The sequence below is a fragment of the Lathyrus oleraceus genome, chromosome 2 (assembly GCF_024323335.1).
Source record: "Lathyrus oleraceus cultivar Zhongwan6 chromosome 2, CAAS_Psat_ZW6_1.0, whole genome shotgun sequence".
NCBI lineage: Eukaryota > Viridiplantae > Streptophyta > Magnoliopsida > Fabales > Fabaceae > Lathyrus > Lathyrus oleraceus.
Window position 1 is genome coordinate 4,920,498 of NC_066580.1, and position 8,856 is coordinate 4,929,353.

General features: G+C 39.7%; 1 non-coding gene across 1 annotated transcript; it reads left to right on the top strand.

Annotated features, from left to right (window-relative positions):
* Positions 1-318: 318 nt before the first annotated feature.
* On the top strand, positions 319-425 carry LOC127124551 (small nucleolar RNA R71). The gene has a single exon (XR_007804030.1). It is a non-coding gene; the product is annotated as a small nucleolar RNA R71 (small nucleolar RNA).
* Positions 426-8,856: the final 8,431 nt, after the last annotated feature.

An 8,856-nucleotide genomic window follows, 5' to 3' on the forward strand; every position in this document is an offset into this window, starting at 1 on the left:
TCACAGTTTGGTGCTACTACAGCCATAGTGGCTGCTGGTGTTATGGTCAAGTTGTCTATCTTCTGAGTCAGGGCATCTACCTTGGCGTTGACATGGTCAAGACTGCTCAATTCGTACATGCCGCCCTTCGATTCAGGTTTCTCTATAGAGATTCTTTCGCTTCCCCATTGGTAATGATTTTGGGCCATACTTTCAATGAGTTGATATGCCTCGTTGTATGGGTTATCCATCAATGCGCCACCTGAGGCGGCGTCTATTGTCAATCTTGTATTGTACAAGAGATCGTTATAAAAAGTGTGGATTATCAACCATTCTTCTAGACCGTGATGTGGACATAGCCTCATCATGTCTTTGTATCTCTCATAAGCTTCAAAAAGTGATTCATTATCCTTTTTTTTAAACCCATTTATGTGGGCTCTTAGCATAGCCGTCTTACTAGGTGGGAAATATTGGGCTAAGAAGACTTTCTTCAACTCGTTCCATGTAGTGACAGAGTTGGATGGTAGAGACTGGAGCCAAGCTCTAGCTCTATCTCTGAATGAAAATGGGAAAAGATGGAGTCTTATAGCTTCTGAGCTAACACCATTCGCTTTTACCGTGACTATGTATTACAAAAATACTGACAAGTGTAGGTTCGGGTCCTTCGTGGGACTACCTGAAAACTGGTCTTGCTGTACGGCTGACAATAGTGAGGGTTTTAGTTCGAAATTGTTGGCTTCGATCGCAGGGGAAGCGGTGTTGTTATGAGGTACATCTTGTGAAGGGATTGCATAACACTCAAGAGGACGGTTTTACACTTGTTCGGCCATCTCTGGTTGAACAACTGATGCAGAAGTAGGAATGTTAAGGTCAGGAAGATTTAGCTTGATACAATGTTCCCGTATCAAGTCATGTATCCGACGTTCTAACCTAAGATAATGCTCGGGTTCGTCGAGTTGTAGCTTTAATTTCTCGCCTTGAGAGCGAGTACTTGGCATACACTCGACAGATGTAGAAAGGGAAAAATAATTGTTGCCTTAGTCTATACTGGGTAACGCTGAAGTTACGATATCGACTAAATTAGTCCCCGGCAATGGTGCCAAAAATTTGATCGCGACTTTGGTAAGTCTATGTGAATCGTGACTGCAAATGCACAGTCCTATCGCATAGTTTTAAATATAATCGAACCCACAAGGACTAATAGTCGAACGTATCATGGTCTAATGTTACTATGTAAATCTAAGGCGAATGATTGTTCTAAGATTGGAGGGATGAAGAGAAATAACTATAAAATAGGATAAAGATAAAGATATAAGATATAGGGGATATCGGTATGTAATACATCAAACCTCGAGGACTCGATATATAGTTGGTGTAATCTTATTGGATAAAATATTCTTCGGTAGAAATTATTTATATAAAGGACTTAGTCTCACACTCTCGTTTTTATTGACTCTAACCATACTCCTAAACCAAAATGCTTGGCTCTCGCGGTCTCATTTTGAATTTAAAATAACTTTTTGAAGATAGATAAAGTCTAATTAATCCTAAAGCGCTCTCGTTGTATTTAAGATCAACGCCTAGTTTCAGTTATCTAGTTAGAATCTCAAACTCTCGTTTTTATTGACCGTAACCTTAGTTTGTTTTGTACTCTCGTACAAAAAACAGTTTGATTAAAATAAAAAACTAAAACTGGAAAAATAAGTTTTATAAAAACTAACACCAATTATTTATTGAATCTCGTCATTTCAACGGTCTTTACATACCGATCCCTAAGGGTTTAGCCGGATATAGATCCGAGGACAGACATGGCAATTGAGGAATTAAACATACGGTAAGGCATAAATAAGTAAAACAGTAAACAATAATAAACATGGATTGTAATTTAAGAACTGGAATTGAATCTTGAATCTTCGATTAAATAGTTCTGGTAGGCTTTGGCAATGAATACCTCTTACAATTTAATCCCAAATGTGTGAAAAATAATAAACCGTAATAGTCCCCGATGTGGAGAAACTATCGCTTTTACAATGGTAAGAAACTGCCTAGAAAACTAAAAGAAAAATAATGCTGAAAATAATTAAGCGTAAACTAAAAACTGGAAGACGAGAGAGACATGTGATTCTGAATGGTCTCCTTTTTATATCCTTTTCACATTCCTCAAATGTAGTAAGAGTAGTGGAAACCGTGGCTAAAAGGGGGGGAGAAAAGGTAGGAAAAGTGGGGAGACTTCGTTGTTGTGGTTGCCACAACCCTAAATCCATGATGAGTGGCGAGCGCCACTCTTGTAGTAACTGCCCACCACTTTTCAAGGGTTGGTGGCGGGCGCAACCTTCCTTTTGGCCCAATGTGGCGGGTGCCACATCCTTTGGGTAATGGGCGCCACAAGCCCATTTTCTTTGGTGGCCCATTATCCCATTGGATGGTTCATTTTCTTCTCTTTTCTTGCCTTTTTCTTTCCTTTTTGCTATTTCCCATTTTTCTTGCGGTAAACCTTTTAATCAATGAATACCTGCAAATAAACATAAAATATTGTGTAATAAATAGTGTTAATCGAGTAAAAAGCAGTGCATATAGGGCCAAAAACACGATACATTTTTGCGTTATCAAACGGGCTTAAATAACAACATATAGAAACAAATTTTTGGTCCCTAAGAGACCTCATGATGCATATGATATGAATGTAAAAACAAATTATATGTGGGGAAATGTTGCCACAAAGGAAAAGAAATCAGAGAGACCGAAGGTCCGTAGGAGCATAATGCATTCCGTAAGGAAAACTCACTGGGGAGACAGAGACTCTAAGGGGACAAAAGGGTTATGCGTAGGCCAGGCTACGACTTAAAAACTGTTGGGTGACTAGAGGAATTCCATGAAAATGGAAAGACTCAGCCGGGGAAACAAAAACATCTGCATGGGAAACGACTAGATCAAGATAAAACTGAAATACTTGGATCATGCAGGAAAAGCGATTTCACTAAGCAAATGCGCACTTAACTCAACTGGGGAAGAAGCAAACTTCAACACAGGAGGAGCAGAAATTTATCATCTATGACCTGTTACTAGGTAAGGAGATAATAAAGATCTGACAGAGAGGACATCCGTCATCGGTTAGGATGAACATATCAAGGATGGACCGCTGAGGGCTACCAAGAGAGTGCATTCATTACCGGTTACTGGGTAAGAATAGCCTTGTCGGGGAAAAACTGCAGAAATAGGATTTACAACTACCAGTTACCGGGTAGAAGACCAAAGATGAGAATATCTGTCATTGGTTAAAGTGAATATATCAAGGATAGACTCAAAGGAAAGAAAATCCGTCATCGGTTAAGATGAACATATCAAGGATAGACTTGCCTGGGGACGTCAAGGAGGGTATTCGTCATCGGTTAGGATGAACATATCAAGGATAAACCAACTAAACATAAAGTATGAATTACATCTATCGAATGCTGGATAGAATACCACCAAAGAGAAAATACATCATCGGTTAGGATGAACATATCAAGGATAGACTCTAGGAGAAGAGAAATATAATTACATCTATCAGTTACTGGATAGAATACCGAAGGAGAGAATAACAGTCGCTGGTTAAAGTGAACATATCAAGGATAAACTCTGCAAGGGGAAAGAAAAAGCAGGATTTACAACTACCGTTTTACTGGGTAGAATACCACAAAGAGAAGGAAACCTGTCATCGGTTAGGATGAACATATCAAGGATTATCTCTCTGGGGAATAAAGTAGGGATTACAACTACCTTTTTACTGGGTAGAATACCAAAGATGAGAGTATCCGTCATCGGTTAGGATGAACACATCAAGGATAAACTCAAATAGGGGAAGAAAATATCCGTCATCGGTTAGGATGAACACATCAAGGATATACTTCCTGGGGAACATAAAAATGATTCCGCTGGGGACTCCACTGGGGAGAAAACAGGGGTATTTTTGCCGGGTATTGGGCAAGAGGTAACAAACTGCAAACTGAGGAATATTACCAGTTACTGCGTAATAAACTCTTAGGGGACCCAAAACATCTATCTAGGTAAGATCCAGAAAGAAACGGTCAATCAAGACTCAACCCAATGAGGATATAACTCAAGGGAAATGGTTCCATCCAGATGATCAACTGGGGAGGAAACTGAAATAATAATCGTCCATGAGGAAATAACTCAGTCGGGAAAGGAGAAAGGTAAAAATTTGTCTGCTTAAGGGACTGACACTCTACAATTGAGGGAGGACAGACACCAAACTTGTATGGGGATAAAGTATCACCATAACAGAGAATAAGAATCACAAGAATGAGCCAACAGTTGTAATGAGGCAATCATGAAATTATATGAGTGTATATGTATATGTATAGATGATGATTATGCTGACAAAATGATCACAAAGGATACAAAGGTGTCGCAGATTTGAATCATTGATACAATTCTAGGTGAATCCACAAAAGAGGGAAACAACTATTGGAGAAAATAGAGATCAACATCCCAAAGGCTCAACCCTAGCCGGGGAAAGAGGAGATCTGCCAAGGAAAAACTGTTATCGAGTCTGCGGGGAATTTTAGGTCAACACCATATCTAATGGGAGACAACCATGCAGAGGATAAACACAAACAACTGCTCAGAAACCAGGAGGAAACTCTGACTGGGAGCAAATCGGATGGCAACTGACGAGGAAACCAATGTTCTGTTGAAATCACGTAAACTTCCGTAACGAAACGTCCACACTCAGCTGAGAATAAGTTTGGTTGGGGATAACAGAGAATCACTCATCCAAACACCGTGTACTGATCATGCAGACCATTGCACCTACTGCTCGGGGAGAACCAATACTGCTCCACACTTAGGGCTTACTTCTTTCAAACCATTGTTGATATTCTTTTTTTAATGAAATCGATTGCTTAAAATTCAAGCTTTTATATGTTTAAGAAAAATGATTTTGATTAAAACTTTAATTTTCAAAAATGATCATAATAAAATTTAAAACCTTTGGCTGAAATAATTGGGTAAAAGCTCAACTTTGTTTAATAGAATGGTAGCCTGTAAATGACAAGACTCCATAGATCTTTACAAAGTTGAAAATGGTAATTTACATGGAAAAAGGGTATATTGAATACAAATGACCACTAATCCTTCTACCAACTTTTCATGTCCACTGTGTTTTTGGCTGCTACTAGGGATAATGCATCACCGTCGACCGTTGTGCTCAACAAAGTCTCCAAATCTGAAGATCAGCAGGATGCAGTTACATACCATAATCCCTAATTTTTGCATAAATTGCCCCAAGATGGGGTACTCAATTTATTGGGATAAATATTTTTTGTTTTATGTCTCTAACTTTTGCCTGGATCTCCCTTTCAGGTATTCAAGCCACTGAGACGCTCATTTTTGCCTAAGCCGCCCTTTCGGGTTTTCAACTTAGTGAGTTGTTCTTTTCTTTTTAGGCAAAGTATTTCTTGACTGCTTTTGCGTTCACAGGACGAGTGAACTCTTCACCATCCATAGTTGTAAGAATCAAAGAACCGCCTGAAAAGGCTCTCTTAACAACATATGGGCCTTGGTAATTAGGAGTCCACTTGCCCTTAGAATCTGGCTTGAACGACAAGATCTTCTTGAGCACAAGGTCACCTTATTTGAATACATGAGGTCTGACCTTCTTATCAAAATATTTCTTAATCCTCTGCTGATACAACCAACCATGACACATGGCAGTTAACCTCTTCTCCTCTATCAAATTCAACTAATCAAACCTGGTTTAACACCATTCAGCCTCAGCCAACTTGGCTTCCATGAGCACATGCAATGAAGGGATCTCAACCTCTATGGGGAGTACTGCTCCCATGCCATAAACAAGTAAGAAAGGGGTTGCCCATGTTGAAGTGCGAATGGATGTACGATACCCGTGCAAAGCAAATGGGAGCATCTCATGCCTATCCTTATATGTTACAACCATCTTCTGAATAATCTCCTTGATGTTTTTGTTTGCAGCTTCAACAACCTCATTCATCTTGGGTTTGTAGGGAGAAGAATTATGATGTGCAATATTGAAGTCTTTACAAAGAGCTTCCACCATATTATTATTCAAGTTTGATCCATTATCAATAATGATCTTACTTGGCACACCATAACGGCATATAATCTGATTCTTGATAAACCTTACAATAGCTTGCTTGTTCACATTCGCATACAATGCCGCTTTAACCCATTTTACGAAGTAGTCAATAGCTACCAAAATGAAACGATGTCCTTTCGAAGCTTTGGGCTCAATCATGCCAATCATATCAATTCCCCACATGGAGAAGGGCCATGGAGAGAAAATGACGTTCAATAGTGTCGGAGGGACATGAATCTTATCCACATATGTTTGACACTTGTGGCATTTCTTCACAAACTTCCAACAGTCAGATTCCATTGTCAGCCAATAGTAACCTGCTCGCAACATCTTCTTTGCCATTGCATGTCCATTGGAATGAGTACCAAAGGAACCCTCATGGACTTCAGTCATCAATAGGTCTGCTTCGTGTCTATCCACGCATTTGAGCAGAACCATATCGAAGTTTCTCTTGTACAGAACATCACCATTCAGGTAAAAATTGTCGACTAATCTCCTCAAAGTCTTCTTATCTTTCAAAGATGCCCCAGGCAGGTAAGTCTGACTTTGGAGGAAACACTTAATATCAAAATAGCATGGCTTCTCATCTTTGATCTCTTAAACAAAAAACACATGAGTTGGCCTATCAAGATGCATCACAGTCAAATTGGGAACCTCATTCCAATACTTTACTCCAATCATCGATGCCAACGTTGCAAGAGCATCTGCCATCCGGTTTTCATCTCGAGGGATATGATGAAACTCAACATTTGTAAAGAAAGTTGGAATCCTCCTCGCGTAATCTCTATATGGTATCAAACCGGGTTGATTTTGTCTCCCATTCACCTTTGATCTGATTGACCACCAAAGTTGAATCTCCATAGACGTTTAAATACTTGATTCTGAGATCAATGGCCTCTTCAATCCCCATAATGCAAGCTTCATATTCTGCCATATTGTTTGTACACTTGAAAGTCAATCTAGTCATAAATGGAAAGTGCGTGCCTTGAGGAGTAATGATTACATCCCCAATACCATTACCATATTGATTAGAAGCTCCATCAAATATCATGCCCCAGTGGGAACCAGGTTCTGGCCCATCTTCAAGCAATGGTTCATCGCAATCTCTCATTTTCAGGTACAAGATCTCTTCACCCGGGAACTCATACTGCACTGACTTGTAATCTTCAATTGGTTGGTGAGCCAAATGGTCATCCAAAACACTATCTTTGATTTCTTTCTGAGATCGGTATTCAATATCATACTCTGATAACAACATCTGCCTACGGGAAATTCTCCCAGTTAAAGCAGGCTTCTCAAATATATACTTGATTGGATCCATTTTGGATATCAACCAAGTGGTATGATTCAACATATACTGACGCAGACGCTTAGCAGCCCAAGCCAATGTGCAATAAGTCTTCTCTTGCATAGAATACCGAGTCTCACAGTCGGTGAACTTCTTACTGAGGTAGTAAATTGCATGTTCTTTCTTTCCAGTCTCATCTTGCTGACCAAGAACACAACCCATACTATCTTCAAGCACAGTCAAATACATGATCAACGGTCTTCCTTCAACTGGTGGAGACAGAATCCGAGGCTCAAGAAGATATTCTTTGATGCTTTCAAAAGCTTTCTGGAAATCTTCGGTCCAATCACAAGGCTGATCTTTCCGAAGAAGCTTGAATATAGGTGCACATGTGGCAGTCATGTGTGAAATGAATCTCGAGATATAATTCAAGCGACCGAGAAAACCTCTAACTTGCTTCTCAGTTTTGGGCGCAGGCATCTCTTGTATTGCTTTGACCTTGGCAGGATTAACTTCAATACCCTTCTCGCTGACAATAAAGCCCAACAACTTACCAGAATGAACACCAAATGTACACTTATTGGGATTCAAGCGGAGTTTATACTTCCTCAAACGTTGGAATAGCTTCATCAAATGCTCAACATGTTCCTCTTCATTAATTGGTTTAGCGATCATATCATCAACATAGACTTCAATCTCTTTATGCATCATATCATGAAAAAGAGTAGTCATTGCTCTTTGGTAAGTTGCACCAGCATTCTTTAAACCGAAAGGCATCACTCTATAACAGAATGTTCCCCAGGGTGTAATGAATGTGGTCTTTTCCATATCTTTGGGTGCCATCTTGATCTGATTATAACCGGAAAATCCGTCTATAAATGAAAAGACTTTGAATTTAGTTGTATTGTCTACCAACATATCAATGTGTAGCAGAGGGAAATCATCTTTCGGACTAGGTTTATTCAAATCTCTATAATCAATGCACATGCGGACTTTTCCATCCTTCTTTGGAACATGCACAATATTGGCCACCCATTGCGGATACTCAGCGGTCACAAGGAAACCGACATCAATCTACTTATGCACTTCTTCTTTGATCTTTACTGCCAAATCATGATGTGTTCTTCTCAACTTATGCTTGACTGGCGGGCATTCTGGCTTCAACGGCAATCTATACTCCACTATCTCAGAATCCAAACCAGGCATGTCTTGATAGGACCAAGCAAACATATCTGAATATTCTTGGAGAAGATCAATCAACCCCTTCTTCACTTCAGGACACAGTCGAGACCCATCTTGACTTCCTTCACATCATCTTCAGAACCCAAGTTGACTAACTCGATCTGCTCTTCGAATGGCTTAATGGTTTTTCCTTCATGCTCAAGAAGACGAGACAATTCATCACTCACTTCTTCATGACTTTCCTCCTCAGTCTCAAACACAGGGAATTCAAAATTTGGAGAAGGAGAAGGAT